Source organism: Trachurus trachurus (genome assembly GCF_905171665.1).
Source record: "Trachurus trachurus genome assembly, chromosome: 22".
Lineage (NCBI taxonomy): Eukaryota > Metazoa > Chordata > Actinopteri > Carangiformes > Carangidae > Trachurus > Trachurus trachurus.
Genome location: NC_139907.1, coordinates 3,008,068 through 3,025,838, shown reverse-complemented (window position 1 = coordinate 3,025,838; position 17,771 = coordinate 3,008,068). Strand labels below are relative to the sequence as shown.

Below are 17,771 nucleotides of genomic sequence, written 5' to 3'. Positions count from 1 at the left end.
TGCACAGTCAAAAGTAAAATGTGAAGATTACACTAGTAAAACATGCAAAACCTATTCTTGACCTCTTTCTAACACACACACACACACACACAAAGATAAAACAAAGTTTATCAGATGACTCAAAGTTCACTTGCACTTGGAATTTATTGGTTTTTGCCAAACAAACACAGAGATTCTTGAGAAGTTTCCACTAAAACCTGAAAAAAAATGGAGCTTCAGTTAATTTCACATAGAGAAGGAAACTGTGGACAAATGAGGAGCGTTCAAAAACAACAACCATGAAGGAAGATTTACAAAGAAACAAAGTGAGAGGAATCAAAACCAGCGGCTCAAGACAGAAGCAACATCAAACCTGTTTAACCTGCAGCAACTCCTCCTTTGACTCCATTGTGATTATTTACAAAATGTAGGAATGAAACCCAGTGAGAAGTCAAAGAGAAATAAAGAGTGTTTGTAATAATCAGACAGCAGGAGGACGGGTGCAGTTTAACAGATTCAACTCACGACTTTTCCCCTTAAGAAATAAACAACATTATAAATATGGTCATCCTCTTTATCTCTAACTGCTCTGCTCCACTGTCACTGACACCTTCACTGGTAACAGCTTCACTGGGTATTCATCATAAGTCTCAACATATGGAAACATCTTCTCATTGAAAGTGTGTGTGAAGGTGTGTATGTGTGTGTTAGTATCAGGATCTGAGAACGACAGTTTTCCTCTGTTCAAGTCCAGATTCACTCTGATCCTCTGGTACATCTTCTGCTCTGGAAGATCAATGGCTGGACCTGATGGTGAACGAGCTGTGTATTCACCCTCATCAAACAATATTCCCCATAATCCAGACTCTATGTTGTCTCCCTTCCTCTGCACAGACTCTGGTAACACTCCCAGTTCCCAGTCTGTATTCTCTCCAACCTCGACATCCCAGCTGTGAGTCCCTGAGTTAAAACCCTCAGATGCCAGGACAGAACAGTAATGATCAAATCTCTCTGGATTGTCAGGAAGCTGCCGTTTGTCTCCATCTCTCACACTGGTCAGATCTTCAGACAGGATGAGTACTGGATGAGCAGTGTTTGGGTCCAGAACTACAGGACTGTAGGAGACCATGTCCTTCATCTTGTTCCAGATGTTGAAGGTCAGGTTGCCCAGGTGTTTGGCCTGGTCTATCAGAGCTCCTGAGTCCAGCTGTGGATCCTCCAGCAGGGGGCGCTGCTGGACTCTTTCCACTGCAGCCTTGTAGTTGAGCAGGAATGAGACGTCTTCAGCTCTCAGCTCGTCCTCTGTGGCTCTGACTGTGTGTGAAAGAGCTGCTATCTCTCTGCTCAGAGCCTCCATCTTCTCCTTCATCCTCTGACTCTTCTGCTCCTCTTCCTCCCTCAGTGCAGCCATCCTGGCCTCCTCTTCCTCTTCTAGAAACTGGTGAAGCTTCTTAAACTGCTCCTTAATCTGCCTCTCTGTGTGTCGGGCCTGGACCTTAATGTGTTCTGCTGTTTGATCAAACTTCACCTGAACTTCTTCAAAACCCTTTAACTTCTTCTTTAAGGGCTTCAGAGTTTCCTCAAGTTCCTTCTTGAGGTCTGAAGCAGCTTCATCAATGGGTCTGATTCTGTGGTTGGTGTGTTTTTTTGAATCTCTGCAGATGAGACACACTGGCTGCTGATGGTCCAGACAGAAGAGTTAGAGTTTCTCAGAGTGCAGACTGCAGAGAGCCTCTGAAGATCTCTGCTCTCTCTGCTGTAAGAAGCTCTCACACAGGTTCTTCAATGCCAGGTTACAAGGTGGTTCATCTCTTGAAGATCTTCTCTTACAAACTGGACACAGTGGATCTTGTTTCTCTCTCCTCCAGCTCTTCAGACAGTCTTTACAGAAGCTGTGGCTGCAGGTCAGAACAACGGGATTTCTGAAGACCTCCTTACAGACCGGACAGCAGAGATCCTCCTCTAATCTGGAAGCCATTTAGTCTGAGAGTGGAGCTGAAAACACAGCAGACAAGAAGTAGAGTCAGTCATGGCTCCCCTCCCTCCTCTACTGACTTGACTGAAGTTTACTGTGACTCTGAGTCCAGGTTTTAGTCAAACTCACCTTCAGTGTGTGGAGTGGCAGCAGGTTGAAGCAGCAGTGTTGTAGCTGGACTCACTCACAGGAAGTTGTTAGTTTGGTCTGAAGCTGAATCTGATCGTCTCTTCTTCAGTCTGCGTCTCTGGGACTGAGGAGGAAATGCAGAAGTTTCTTGGTTTGTCTCAGGTGAGTCAGGTGAGGGGGCAGAGCTTTATCAAGTATGAACAGCTCAAGCCTGTGCATATTCTCATTTGTCAAGATCATAGTATCTCAAAGGAATTTTAAATCGAAACCCAGTTGCTTTCGATTTAATTTAAAATCCCTTTGAGATAAACAGCTCAAGTTTCATTGCAGACCTTTGATTCATTGCTGGAAACAGTTGGTGCAGCAGCTCTGTTTTTTTTAAATGTTTTTGAACATGAATCTGTCAGGGTTGGAGGGAAATGCAGGACCCAAATGCAGACTTTTAAAGAACACAGGCTTTATTTACCTTGGCGTAACACAGGAACATGAAGGTAGGCATGGGTTGACAATGATGTGACAAGAGACAATGGAAACACAGAGGTTATATAGGCTACACACGAGGGAACAAGACACAGGTGGTGCAATCAAACACAGGTGAGACACATGAGGTCATCAAACGGGCGGGAAACTTAACAGGAAGACAGGAATCAGACACAGACTTCAAAGTAAAACAGGAAACCAGTACATAACAGGGGAAACTAGACAAAACACAACACACAGGAAACAAGACACAGAACTACAAATTAACACAAGAACCTACACAGGACAAGACAGTGACAAAACTCCAAAACCAAACTGAAAGCCAAACTCATGACAGAATCAGAAAAGTCAGAAGAAATAGTTCCTGTCGGATAAATGTGGTGCAGTGAATATTAGTCGCAGAGATGTGGAGCAGAAACATAAGGAAAATGTAAATACATTTTGTTATGGTAAAGAGATAATGACTTCATAATCTTCAGTCTGGTGCTTCATGGATCAAACTGTACAAGTTGTGTTGTCTGCTGTAAATGTTGCAGATCACTGTGGTTGTCGGCCTGTCTGCACCTGTGTGTGTTTGCTGTTGATGGTTTTTACGTGATGATGGTTCACGTGTCTAATGTGCTGTGCCAACTATAGCGACTATCCTGCCCTCCTGTAGTCACTCTGTATGGGAGTGGGAGACTGTTTTTAACGTGCTCAAAAAATGACTGTCCAATGCGCTGATCCAGGTCGGGTGAGGTTCCCATTTAATAAACAAAACATGACTTAAAGCAGAAGTAAGCGATCCGGTCGTTTTGGCTAATGCTGCGTTCCAGGCCGGCTTTTGAAACCGTAAATTACAGCTTCAAGTCACAACTTACGACTTTGTAGCGTTCCAGGCAACCCACTCGTGTTTTTCCGACCTGTTTTACCGGTGAAAGTCACTATAACAGCCACTCGTAACGTCCGACCCGTGAAGTCGTACCAGATCGAACTGGTACAACTTCACAGGTCGGAAAAACACGAGTTACGGGCTGCCTTGAACGCACCATAACAGTCCTCGTCCCTACGTCGCCACATTCACCGCGTCCCTTGGCTGCACACACAGCCCTGCATGCCGTTCTCTCTCCTCATTGGATAAAAATTGTAGGATACGATAAATGTTTTCTCCTCGGCTCAGAGCAGAGCAGAGGGACTGAGAGACCCGTGTTTCGGTCCAAACACTCTATGTAAGTGATTGCTGTCGGAAGATAGAACTATTTAAGACTTATATTAACACAAATATATCACTTATTTCTGCTTTAATTAATGCAAAAAGAAACTAATAAAGTGATGTGGCTGGAAACAAAGGAGTGAGCGTGGCGAGCAGTAAAAAAAAACGCATGATCCACCACCCCATGCGTCACCTGATTTCTTGCACCTGTGTGATAAAGGAAAACGCTATATAGCTACTGCCACCCGTGGAGACCTGACGTAAACCCCAAAAGACAGACAAATAAACAGATGTGGCTCCTATACCAACGTCTCCTGTTCATTAACTGTCTTCATTTTCTATAGCCAGTAACTCATAGAACCTTGTAAGTGCGTCTGATTGATGCCGATCATTAAATCAAATCAACAAATGACCTGTAAATGTTGCCAGTTCTGTTGCACTTCACAATATAATCAGAACTGACTGTATTAAAAAAAAAAAAAAAAAGGCCTATCTTAAACTTGTGATCTGTAGGCTATGTGACCTACCCGTACAAGATTACTGGAGTGCAATCCTCAACTCCACCAGAGGGTGGCTCATACGCCCCAGGGAATTTTCTAGAAGCTTTTACTTTTTCCAATGGAGACGTTGCCAGAAAGCATCAAGGACTGGTATGGAAATATCCTCTGAGGGATAGAAATTCATAAAATCTCGTACCATCTATTGAAATATAGTCTGTTCATTCGGTTGAAAGCAGAGAGAGAGAGAGTTGAGCCGCATGAATCTGCGAGTTCCTCAGGATACCTCCGGTAAGGATGCTAATGCTAGCCAGAGTGTTATGCTAACTGTGCTAGCTCCATTATGCTGTGAAATATTGTTCTTTTAAAACCAATCGGAGTTGTAACCCTGATACTTTGTGTTTATCACATAGACACGGACTCAGAGTGTAAATGTTGTTGGAAGTGTTTCTAAAAGATTGCTAATCGTGCTAGCCGCGAGCTAATCGCTAGCATTTAAATGTGAGTCTGTTTGGATTTTAACTCTGTTGCTAGCTCAGCTAAGCTAGTCACCACTGTAGCAGATCTTTGATAGCCGTTACTCTGCTAAAAGTGCCTTTATACTCTGTTTTGTTGACTTAGTAGAAGTCATTTGATTGAGGAAGTATTTATTCTCTTGTTTATCATATGTAAAATAAGGGTGATTTAGTTCATTTAATTACCAATATACATGTTTGATATGAGAAACAGAAGTTCATCTTAACTGATAAAAGAATGAATACATTAACATGTTTGATTAAAAATGTGATGTTTAAAATGCTGTTAAGATGCTAAATAGATTTTAACGGTTAAAAATATAAATATCTGGTTTCAGAAATGTCATGATTTTATTTCTATGCTGTGAGATGTAAGTACATGATTGATTAATTGATTGCTCATTGGAACTGAACTGACCTATCTTATGTGGTGTGATGTGTATCTATTCATTTACATAATGATTAGAGTATTTATATCTTTTACAATTAGTTTTATTTGATTAGACTTTTGAATGATGGAGATAAGTTGAACAGATTTAAACAGAAATGAGACAATAATTAATGCATTCTGTACTGTATGTATAGATTGTGTTTTTTTTTTTGATGACGGAGAGATCATCTGAACCTGACCCTGACGGTCAGTGGCGAGCCAACTGCAGAAGTCGACAGTGAACGGACCAAGAGCCTGGTGTGGCCAGCGGTGGCGTCTTTGGAACCATCATCATCCTGCTCCTTCATTCGAGATACAGATAAGATCACACGTAAACCTACCCGTGTAGTGAAAAGAACATACATAGCCTACTTAAAGAAAGACACACACACACTAAGAACGTTCATGGACTCCAAACGAAGCAACTTTATTTTCTTAAACTCTGCGGAGGAATCTCACAAAGGGACACTTTCTTTTAAGTTATTTATTTTGGGGCCCCTTTAATGTGCACCTGTGCACTTATGTAGCAAGCAGGTTTAGATAGGCAGGGAGTGACTGTGAATTATTTAATTTTGTACAATACGTTTTCAAACCTAATATGACAGTTTCAAATACCAATTTTGCAAAAGTGTCAATGTTCAAGAAAAAAAAACATGCAAATATAGATTAAAAAGAAGCTTTAAAAAAAACAATAGGAATATGAATATAATGTAGAACATGGGGGGTCATGAAGTGTTAGTTCCTGCAAATATGACTGAATAATTGTTACCAACTGAAGCTTTAAGAAATTAACAACATTATAAATATCGAGGGCTTGGAGCCAGAGGGGCGTAAGTGGCTTTTGACAAACTTTACAGGAGAGACAAAACAACATTTTGACCACACTTCAATCAACTGTATTCATTAACCTTAAACCACAACATTGCAACCACAGACATACTTATATGAATGAGTATTTATGTAATAAACTTATGGCATATTAACACAATGAACATGTTCTAAAACATTTTAAAATCAAAAAAATATGGCAAAAACGTCAGATACGCCCTTTTGGCACCAAACATTTCCAAGTCTTCTATGGACATATTGGGCGTATCTGCTGAACAATGCATTGAACTGATTGAATAATTAACACTTGAATAACACTTGAATAAGTAATTAATTTTCATCAAACTCATTCATTAATTATTTCGAAAGGGTCCTATGTTCCCCGCTGTTGCCAGGCGATGGACTCTCTCTACTTATCTGGACTGTCTCTCTCTATCTGGCCTGTCTAGCCTCTACCTGGTCTTTTTACTGTATTAAACTTAACCAACTCCTTTCTTCATTGCCTAAACCCAACCAATGGGGCAATTACACATCCCACTTAAAGTCACAACTCAACTTCTCACTCCAAAATAGGCAAAAATATGCAAAGTCACAACTCCACTGCAGGTATGGGACCAAAAATGGCATGTTCCCCGGGTCCTTTTGGGGAAAAGTGGGGAACATAGAACCCTTTTTCTAAAAAAGGGTTCTATGTTCCCCAGTCACACACAAAACAGCTACATAGGAGCTGGGGAACATAGGGATGACCCCAGTAAGGCTCTCAAGGCATGATTCTGTCTTACTGTCATCACTCTTGCGAGGACATACATTCAAAAACAACTCTGACTCATCTTCAACTTCTTCAATATAGGATTAATCAGTTTGTTTCATAATATTCATCAAAATCTTTTCTGCCACAGACAAGTTCCATGTCTGCAGTTTTCTCAGCCATTTTCAATGCTGTTTAAGGGCAACAACTACACTTACGCCCTTCTGGCTCTGAACAAACATGTGGGTCCTACATGTATTTACATGTATTTTTCAGGGCCAGAAGGGCGTAAGTCCACTTAGGCCCTTCTGGCTCCAAACATTAGTCACACTTTTGTGTTAGGTCTTTATTGTTTTGTTGCTTTATTCAATACAGTTTGATCTCAGATAGGTCTTTTTGGCACCATTGGATAGAGCTCATCAAGACCTTTCTTTTGATATATAGAACTCATTTTCGCCCAAAATGCCACTTACGCCCCTCTGGCTCCAAGCCCTCGATATGATCATCCTCTTTATCTCTAACTGCTCTGCTCCACTGTCACTGACACCTTCACTGGTAACAGCTTCACTGGGGGGTTATCACCAGTGTTAATGTATGGAAACATCCTCTCAGTGAAAGTGTGTGTGATGGTGTGTATTTGTGTGTTAGTATCAGGATCAGAGAACGACAGTTTTCCTCTGTTCAAGTCCAGATTCACTCTGACCCTCTGGAACTTCTTCTGCTCTGTGAGAACAGTCAATAGGCCTGGTGGTGAACATGCTCTGTATTTACCTCCATTGAACCGTATTCCCCATAATCCAGACCATATATTGTTTCCCTTCCTCTGCACAGACTCTTTTAACACACCCACCATACAGCTTGTATTGTCTCCAACCTCGACATCCCAGCTGTGAGTCCCTGAGTTAAAACCCTCAGAGCCCAGTACAGAGCAGGAAGAATCAATCCTCTCTGGATTCTCAGGAAGCTGCTGTTTATTTCCTCGTCTCATACTGGTCAGATCTTCAGACAGGATGAGTTCTGAATGAGCAGTGTTTGGGTCCAGAACCACAGGACTGTAGGAGACCATGTCCTTCATCTTGTTCCAGATGTTGAAGGTCAGGTTGCCCAGGTGTTTGGCCTGGTCTATCAGAGCTCCTGAGTCCAGCTGTGGATCCTCCAGCAGGGGGCGCTGCTGGACTCTTTCCACTGCAGCCTTGTAGTTGAGCAGGAATGAGACGTCTTCAGCTCTCAGCTCGTCCTCTTTGGCTCTGACTGTGTGTGAAAGAGCTGCTATCTCTCTGTTCAGAGCCTCCATCTTCTCCTTCATCCTCTGACTCTTCTGCTCCTCTTCCTCCCTCAGTGCAGCCATCCTGGCCTCCTCTTCCTCTTCTAGAAACTGGTGAAGCTTCTTAAACTGCTCCTTAATCTGCCTCTCTGTGTGTCGGGCCTGGACCTTAATGTGTTCTGCTATTTGATCAAACTTCACTTGAACTTCTTCAAAACACTTTAACTTCTCCTTTAAGGGCTCCAGAGTTTCCTCAACTTCCTTCTTGAGTTGTGAAGCAGCTTCATCGATGGGTTTGAATCTGTGGTTTTTGTGTGTCTCTGAATGGAGACAGACAACACACATTGGCTGCTGATGGTCCAGACAGAAGAGTTTGAGTTTCTCAGAGTGCAGACTGCAGAGAGCCTCTGAAGATCTCTGCTCTCTCTGCTGCAAGAAGCTCTCACACAGGTTCTTTATCACCAGACTAATAGGCGGATCTTTAATTGAAGATCTTCTCGTACAAACTGGACAGAGATAATCTTGTTTCTGTCTCCACCATCTCTTCAAACATTTTTTGCAGAAGCTGTGGCTGCAGGACAGAACAACAGGATCTCTGAAGACCTCCGTACAGACCGGACAGCAGAGATCCGCCTCTGGTCTGGAAGCCATTTAGTCTGTGAGAGAAGCTGAAAACACAGCAGACAGGAAGTAGAGTCAGTCATGGCTCCCCTCCCTCCTCTACTGACTTGACTGAAGTTTACTGTGACTCTGAGTCCAGGTTTTAGTCAAACTCACCTTCAGTGTGTGGAGTGTCAGCAGGTTGAAGCAGCAGTGTTGTAGCTGGACTCACTCGCAGGAAGTTGTTAGTTCGGTCTGAAATTGAATCTGATCGTCTCTTCTTCAGTCTGCGTCTCTGGGACTGACAAAGTCAAAAAGTTGTTCCTGGGACTTTGTCCTCACTGTAAATGATAAACCTGGTTTATCTCAGGTGAGTCAGGTGAGGGGTGGAGCTTTACCTCCTATTTGTTTTATATGGCTACTAGAGGCTTTTTCACCATTTTTTGCCTACATCTTCTATCTGCCTGTAAGCCACACGCAAAATACACAATTTGGTCCGAATCATTTGGTTTCGAACATGGAGGCACATGTGTGAGACCCTTAAGCACATGACCTTTCACCAGGTTTGATGTGTTTCAAGTGGCTTTATGCTGCAAAACTGTGATCCAATTGGATCAAGAAGAAAAATGCCACTGCTCTCCATGGAGTTGTGGCCTTAATGATAATAACATCTGAAGAAAATCTTGATTAGCAGAGTTTGTAACGTGCAGTCAATTACATGCAGCATGTGGCTGTACTCAGCTTTGACCTTTGACCTTTGACCTTGACTCTCGTCTAAAGGACCTATAAAAAGTTATGGTTCATGCTGCTGTTTTCAACTTTGCACTGACTACTGACTCGACTGAAGTTTACTGTGACTCTGAGTCCAGGTTTTAGTCAAACTCACCTTCAATGTGTTGAGTGTCAGCAGGTTAAAGCAGCAGTTTTGTAGCTGGACTCACTCATAGGAAGTTGTTAGTTTGGTCTGAAGCTCAATCTGATCAGCTCTTCTTCAGTCTGCGTCTCTGGGACTGAGGAGGAACAAACTGTTTCCTGGTTTGTCTCAGATGAGGAGGCAGAGCTTTATTAACCACAAACAGGTTGAGTTTCATTGTTGATCTTTGATTCATTGCTGGAAACATTTGGGACAGCAGCTCTATTTCTGTTTGTGAACATGAATAAGAAACGTCAGAAGAAATAGTTCCTGTCAGATAAATTCCCTGATGTTTTGGTTGTTGTTTCCTGTGTGTGGTTCGGTCCATATCACTGTGTTGCCTGGTTCTGCCCAGCCTATAGTCAGCAGCCCCAATGACTATAGACCGATCACACTGACGTCCACAGTCATGAAATGCTTCAAGAGGCTGGTGGCTGACCACACAGGGAAGGGCTGCCAAAGAGGACTACAGGAGGAAGGTTGAGGACCACCTTGCACACAACGATCCTAGGCGAGTGTGGCAGGGGCTACACCAGCTGACCAACTTCAAGGGTAGCTCACCTGGATCAACAAGATGCAACACCCTCTCGGCAGAGGAACTTCACAGTTTCTTTGCCCGCTTTGAAACGAGCAGGCCCCTCCTAACCTGGCCCTGTCATCCTCCCCCACCAACTCCCTCCCCCCACTCATTGTCCAAGGACAGCAAGTGGAACAAGTTCTGGCAAGAGTAAATCCCAGGAAAGCCCCAAGACCTGAAGGAGTACTTGGGAAAGTACTTAAAGCCTGTGCAGTCCAGCTCTCATGGGTCCTTACCAAGTTATTCAACCAGTCCCTGTCACAAGACATCATCCCCTCCTGTTTGAAATCAGCTACCATCCCGAAGAAATCATCTGTCAGCAGCCCCAATGACTATAGACCGATCACACTGACGTCCACAGTCATGAAATGCTTCAAGAGGCTGGTGGCTGACCACATCAAAGCCCTCCTTCCCCCCTCCTTTGATCCCCATCAGTTTGCGTATAGGGCAAACAGATCACCTGAGGACGCCATTTCCACAGCCTTCCACACAGCTCTGTCCCATCTTGAGCTCCCAGGTAACAACGTTAGAATGCTTTTTGTTGATTTTAGCTCAGCATTTAATACCATCATCCCTGACATACTCATCCAAAAACTGTCAAACCTGGATTTCCCCCCCTTCGCATGTGCCTGGATCAGTAACTTTCTCAGAAAAATGGGCCCCCTCTGCTCCTCCACCCGCACCCTCAGCACCCGCTCCCCACAGGGCTGCGTGCTGAGCCCCCTCTATTCTTTATACACCTACGACTGCACTCCAACTCACCCCTAAAACACCATCATCAAATTTGCAGATGATACCACCGTGTTGGGCCTCATTCAGGGAGGGGACGAGTCCAAGTACAGGGACGAGATCCAGAGGTTGACGGGTTGGTGTACAGACAATAATCTTTCTCTAAATACGGATAAAACCAAGGAGCTGGTTATTGATTTTAGAAGACAGAGCAGAGCTAGCTCCACTTTGCATCAACGGGGTCAGGGTGGAGAGGGTCTTGTCTCCACCTTCAAATTCCTGGGGGTACAGATCTCCAAGGACCTCACCTGGACAGCCAATACCACAGCCATAGTAAAGAAGGCCCAGCATCGAATGCAACCAACAGCTGCTGGTCACCTTCTACCGCTCCACCATCGAGAGCGTGCTGACGCAGTGCATCTCCTCGTGGCACTGTGGCTGTTCGGCTACTGATAAAAAAAAAAAAACCTACAGTGTGTGATAAAGATGGCAGAGAGAACCATCAGCCACACTCTGCCCACCCTGGAAGACACTGCAACCTCCCGCTGCCTCCGCAGAGCCCGGAACATAATAAAGGACCAGTCACACCCAGGCCACAGTCTGCTCTCCCTCCTTCCTTACCTACAGAAGCCTCAAGTCACACATCAACAGACACAAAAATACGGTAGCTTCTACCCCTGGGCCATCAGGGGCCGTATTCACAAAGCATTTTATCTTACCGCTAGGAGTGCTCCTAACTCGCACTAAAAGTTTTTACATAGGAGTTTTTTCTTAAAAGCTATTCACAAAGCCGCTGAGACCTACTCTTACTAAGGATAAATCACTAAGAGCAGAGTAAGAGTGACGCCCACCCCCAACCCCCCCCCCCCCCCCCCCCCCCCCCCTCCTCCTCGCCGCCGCCGCTCCACTCCACTTTTTTTTCTTTTTTTTTTGCCGTCAGGTCCGACGGGGCTTTTTACATTGCTAGCTAGCAGTGAGTGACGCTGTGCAACTGCAACTCCTATGAGGGTCAGTGCGCACACTCGCAAAGCAGCCGCTGGTTTTTTTTTCTTCCCACATTTGAATATTAATTTTCACATTCGTTGACAGCCCTAATATTATATGGTGATCATAATAATGATGAGAAAAGAAAATGCATTACCCACATTTGTGGACTATAGCAGGATTCGAACCCAGACTGAAAACAAGTTTAGTTTACTGAAGGAGCTGCCCTATCACGTGAGCTATTACTACTAACAGATGTTTGTGTCTAGCTCACCCAGCAAGTTTAAAAATATATTTTTGGCTCACATCAGCATGACTGCATCGCAGCGGTCGCAGTTACCTCGGTCCGACCGTTGTGACGCCTATATTGGACAGTCCATCACCGTCACTACTCCCGTTTTATAGCGAAAATGTTGTAGATGACAAAAAAAAATAAAAACACCGACAAAAAGGCACTTTGGGCATCAAAGGGCAAAGGGGCAGGTGCTCCAGCACCCCCCCTCTGCAGCAATTCGCAGTCCTCCATACATTTGCCTGGCTGCAGCCATTTCCGATTCTTTGTGAATAGGTCTTACTGAGTTAGGAGTCCTCACGAGGACTTTTAAGCTCTCCCAGACTTAGGAGCTACTTTTAGGCCTAAAATACTTTGTGAATTACTCTTATTTTAAAAAACTAGGAGTCCTAAATTTAAGACTGACACACCCACTTTTTTTTGGAGTTGCTCCTAAATTCGGCCCTTAGGAGCTACTTTTAACCTTAAGATTCTTTGTGAATACGGCCCCAGACTTATTAACCACAGCAACCAGTCAAAATAACCCTGCACAACTGCACTACCAGCACTTTTTTAACGTCAATGTGCAATGTCCATTTATTCTTTTAGGTTCTATCTATAATACTGATTTCTAATAACTGGATGAATTTTTTTTCTGTGTGAGCATGCATGTGTGTTGTTGAGGATGTCCTTTTTAGTCATTTTTAGCCCTGGAATGGATGTGGTACCACAAATCTTGTTGCACTTTGTTTGTTGCAATGACAATAAAGGCTATTTGGCTTGATTTGACTTTGCAGACCACAGTGGTTGTTGGCCTGTCTGCACCTGTGTGTGTTTGCTGTTGATTTAATGTGATGATGGTTCACCTGTCTAATGTGCTGCACCAACATTTCATTAACTGTATTCATATTCTATAGCCAGTAACTCACAGAACCTTGTAAGTGCAACTGATTGGTGCAGATGTGATCAGAATGTGACCTTGGACAAAATGTGTCAGTGATGCTGATCCTGATATAAACTCATGTAGATTTAGTTTTGTTACGTTTGTTGTATCTAACAGACATTTTGTTGTTTGTTGTCAAAGATGAAAAGATCAATAACGTCCAAACTTGAAAGAGACACTTTCACCAAACTCCTTTTGAATAATTGTCCATTTGAAGACCTTGTTGTTCCACCTGTGTTCACTCACTGTAAACAGACTGAAGTCACTTCCTGTTTGCTTGATGACATCGTCTCCTCATTAGCGTGAATCTAAGCCACTAACCAGTTAAACTGCGGTGAGGACTGTAGCCTCTACATGGGGCAGCCAATTTACCCACTGCGCCACTCACCGCCCCAACTAGTTCAACTTTTAATAACAGTTCAAGTTTTTCCTGTTTCCTTCCTCACCACCTTCTGACACAGTGAATATAAAAGGGCCCTAACAACCTCCAAGGAACCTGATCAATAATTTTGTACTTTTCCTTTAATGCCAGTTTGACAGTGGTGCGTTCACTGTCTGCTGGATTAACCAGACATCACTCACGTGAAGTTTGGTATCATCTGCCACCACATCTGTATCCCTGTCCAGAGGCTGAAGCTCCTTAAATATGATGATGTTTACATTATTAAATCTGATCTAAAGTTCAATAGACTCAGTTTGGACATTTTCTACAGACTAGAGACATATTCTTCTCATCAGCACAAAACTTCACCCTCAGTTCAAGTCCATTAAATTCAAAGGTTTTATTGGCATCAAAGTTTCAAAAAACATTTTTTCTAAAATCATCCATATTCAAGAAAAAAACAAAACCGCATACAAAAAAGAAACAATAGATAAACTGCTGCAGTGTCTCCTGTTTGACTCCATCATGATTTATTACAAAATTTAGAAATAAAAACCAGTGAGAAGTCAAAGAGAAATAAAGAGTGTTTGTAATAATGAGACAGCAGGAGAACAGGTGCAGTTTAACAGGTTCAATTCACTGACTTTTCCCTTTAAGAAATAAACAACATTATAAACATGATCATCCTCTTTATCTCTAACTGCTCTGCTCCACTGTCACTGACACATTCACTGGTAACAGCTTCAATGGGAGGTTTCTAGCATTGTATATGAATGGAAACATCTTCTGAGTGAAAGTGTGTTTGAAGGTGTGTATGTGTGTGTTAGTATCAGGATCAGAGAACGACAGTTTTCCTCTGTTCAAGTCCAGATTCACTCTGATCTGGAACTTCTTCTGCTCTGGGAGATAAATGAATGAACCTGATGGTGAATGAGCATAGTATTGACCTCCATAGAACCATATACTCCATGATCCAGACAGTATGTTGGATCCCTTCCTCTGCACAGACTCTGGTAACACACCTAGTATCCAGTATGTATTGTCTCCAACCTCAACATCCCAGCTGTGAGTCCCTGAGGTAAAACCCTCAGAGCCCAGGACAGAGGGGTGAAACTTAGTCCTCTCTGGATTGTCAGGAAGCTGCTGTTTGTCTCCTCCTAGTCTCACACTGGTCAGATCTTCAGACAGGATGAGTCCTGGATGAGCAGTGTTTGGGTCCAGAACCACAGGACTGTAGGAGACCATGTCCTTCATCTTGTTCCAGATGTTGAAGGTCAGGTTGCCCAGGTGTTTGGCCTGGTCTATCAGAGCTCCTGAGTCCAGCTGTGGATCCTCCAGCAGGGGGCGCTGCTGGACTCTTTCCACTGCAGCCTTGTAGTTGAGCAGGAATGAGACGTCTTCAGCTCTCAGCTCGTCCTCTGTGGCTCTGACTGTGTGTGAAAGAGCTGCTATCTCTCTGCTCAGAGCCTCCATCTTCTCCTTCATCCTCTGACTCTTCTGCTCCTCTTCCTCCCTCAGTGCAGCCATCCTGGTCTCCTCTTCCTCTTCTAGAAACTGGTGAAGCTTCTTAAACTGCTCCTTAATCTGCCTCTCTGTGTGTCGGGCCTGGACCTTAATGTGTTCTGCTGTTTGATCAAACTCCACCTGAACTTCTTCAAAACCCTTTAACTTCTTCTTTGAAGACTCCAGAGTTTCCTCAAGTTCCTTCTTGAGTTGTGAAGCAGCTTCATCGATGGGTCTGAATCTGTGGTTTTTGTGTGTGTCTGAATGCAGACAGATGAGACACACTGGCTGCTGATGGTCCAGGCAGAAGAGTTTGAGTTTCTCAGAGTGCAGACTGCAGAGAGCCTCTGAAGATCTCTGCTCTCTCTGCTGTAAGAAGCTCTCACACAGGTTCTTCAATGCCAGGTTACAGGGTGGATTTTTTCTTGAAGTTCTCTTACAAACTGGACACAGTCGATTTTGTTTCCCTCTCCACCATCTCTTCAGACAGTCTTTACAGAAGCTGTGGCTGCAGGACAGAACAACAGGATCTCTGAAGACCTCCGTACAGACCGGACAGCAGAGATCCTCCTCTGGTCTGGAAGCCATTTAGTCTGTGAGTGAAGCTGAAAACACAGCAGACAGGAAGTAGAGTCAGTCATGGCTCCCCTCCCTCCTCTACTGACTTGACTGAAGTTTACTGTGACTCTGAGTCCAGGTTTTAGTCAAACTCACCTTCAGTGTGTGGAGTGTCAGCAGGTTGAAGCAGCAGTGTTGTAGCTGGACTCACTCATAGGAAGTTGTTAGTTTGGTCTGAAGCTGAATCTGATCGTCTCTTCTTCAGTCTGCATCTCTGGGACTGACAGAGAAGGAACAAACTGTTCCCGGGTTTGTCTCAGGTGAGTCAGGTGAGGGGGCGGAGCTTTGTCAAGTAAAAACAGGTTGAGTTTCATTTCTGCAAACAGTTGGTGCAGCAGCTCTGTTTAGTTTCCGGTTGTGAACATGAATCAGTTAGTCAGAAGAAATAGTTCCTGTCAGATAAATGTGGTGCAGTGAATATTAGTCACTGAGATGTGCAGCAGAAACATATACATTAAGGAAAATTTAAATACATACAAATGTTACGGTAAATAGATATGACCTTACATTGCTGGAGGATTGTCAGAGCCTCGACTTCATGTTCACCACTCATGCTGTCACTGTGTGTTTTATTTTGACAGACCAAGTAACAGAGCCAGAGCCCTCAAGTCTGGTTTCCTGGTTTCATTTCTGCAGCTCACAACACAGGGACACATCAAGAGAAATTCACCTGAGTTACACTAGAGGCAGCCTTTAGCTACACTGACTCAGAGGGCCCTATTTTGATGGCGCAACTCAGGGGGGCGCAGCGAGGCGAGCCCTGACGCAGCTGGCGCAGTGGCATTTTCCTCCAGTGCAACAAGGTGCGCAGCGGATTCGGTAAATTGGCAGACTGCTGTGCACTGAGATGGGAGTGGTCGTGCAGCAGGGGGAGGTGTCGACAGATTCGCCGTGGCGCAGTGACAATTTGTTGCCGATAGACCGCGCGGAGAGTGCGCTGAAAGCTCGCCAGCTCCAACCTGGTCTAATCTCAGCGCAAGGCGAAGCGCAGCCAGCGCAGTGGCAATTTGACTGCCCAGCACGCAGTGCGCCCACGTCACCAAGACCTCACAGGCAGATTTCCACAGTTCCAGGCACATTTAAATGCAATTAATAATAATAATAATAATCATCATCATCACAATAACCCCCTGTCCCGTCACACTGATGGCAGATCAAAGGCTTGCGTAATGGAAACTCAGCCTGACTGAATTAACACAGATGAAACCATGGGAGGGACTGCATGGGACAAAAAAAGCAGCCGTGGATGTCCCAAGAGCAGGTGTTGACACTACACACTGTGCCGTTGCAGATGATCAGCTATTTATTTATTTATTTACTTATTGATTTATTAGGGGCCAGCGCCGCATCGTCACGCGACCATAACAAATAAAACTGAAAACAAATAAACTATCATCTCTCTCAGCAAACCACAATCAGCCTCGGCACCATAGTGAGCAGATATTCACATCTCCCATCTCAGGTAAATTCTAAAGAAAAAAGAAAAAGAGAGACGCTCCGTGATGCCTCCTTCACGCACAGCTGTTTGTTTATGTTGTGATCTGTGCACACGTGTTTAAATAGGTTACTAAATATGAGTGTCTTTATTAATGGAAAAGGGGTGTGTGTGTTTTTTTTTTTTACTGGGCAACAGCTCTCAACCTGGATAACATCATAACCTCCTCCCTCGCAGACTACTTTTGCATCATCAGCCCGTGAGGTCTGTTCGCGCGACCGGACACTTCCAGCTTGGACCGGACCAGAACATCAGTTTCCTCCCGTCTCACTTGCTGTGAGAGATGATAGTTTATTTGTTTTCAGTTTTATTTGTTATGGTCGCGTGACGATGCGGCTCAATAAATCAATAATTAAATACATAAATATAGCAGATAATCGTGTAGTGTCAACACAGCAGTAATCCATCCTCATCTTTCATCTGTGCAGCCTTTGATCTGTCATCAGTGTGACGGGACAATCGATATAGATGTGCTGAATGTGTATGCTGTAATCTATATGATTCAAATCTTCTCTTCCACGGTGAAATCAAACGTCCGCCTCGCGCGCGCGGCGGATTTAAAGGCGAGGAGAGGAGCTCATTTGATTGGTGAAGATCTGACTCGGCTGTGTCAAACCCACTCCACGCCTTCTCTCCTCCCTCTATGCCATTTGCGCCGGTGGGAGGGAAGTAGGCGGGATGCGCCCCGCTGCGTTTCAAAGGAAAATTGCAAACTGCTC

General features: G+C 44.0%; 1 pseudogene across 1 annotated transcript; it reads right to left on the bottom strand.

Annotated features, from left to right (window-relative positions):
- Positions 1–125: 125 nt before the first annotated feature.
- Positions 126–15,767, bottom strand: LOC311005865 (annotated as a pseudogene). Its single transcript, XR_014596503.1, has 4 exons — positions 15,654–15,767; positions 14,157–15,544; positions 8,443–8,688; positions 126–1,936 (listed from the first exon to the last, which is right to left on the bottom strand). The product of XR_014596503.1 is annotated as an uncharacterized misc_RNA (transcript).
- Positions 15,768–17,771: the final 2,004 nt, after the last annotated feature.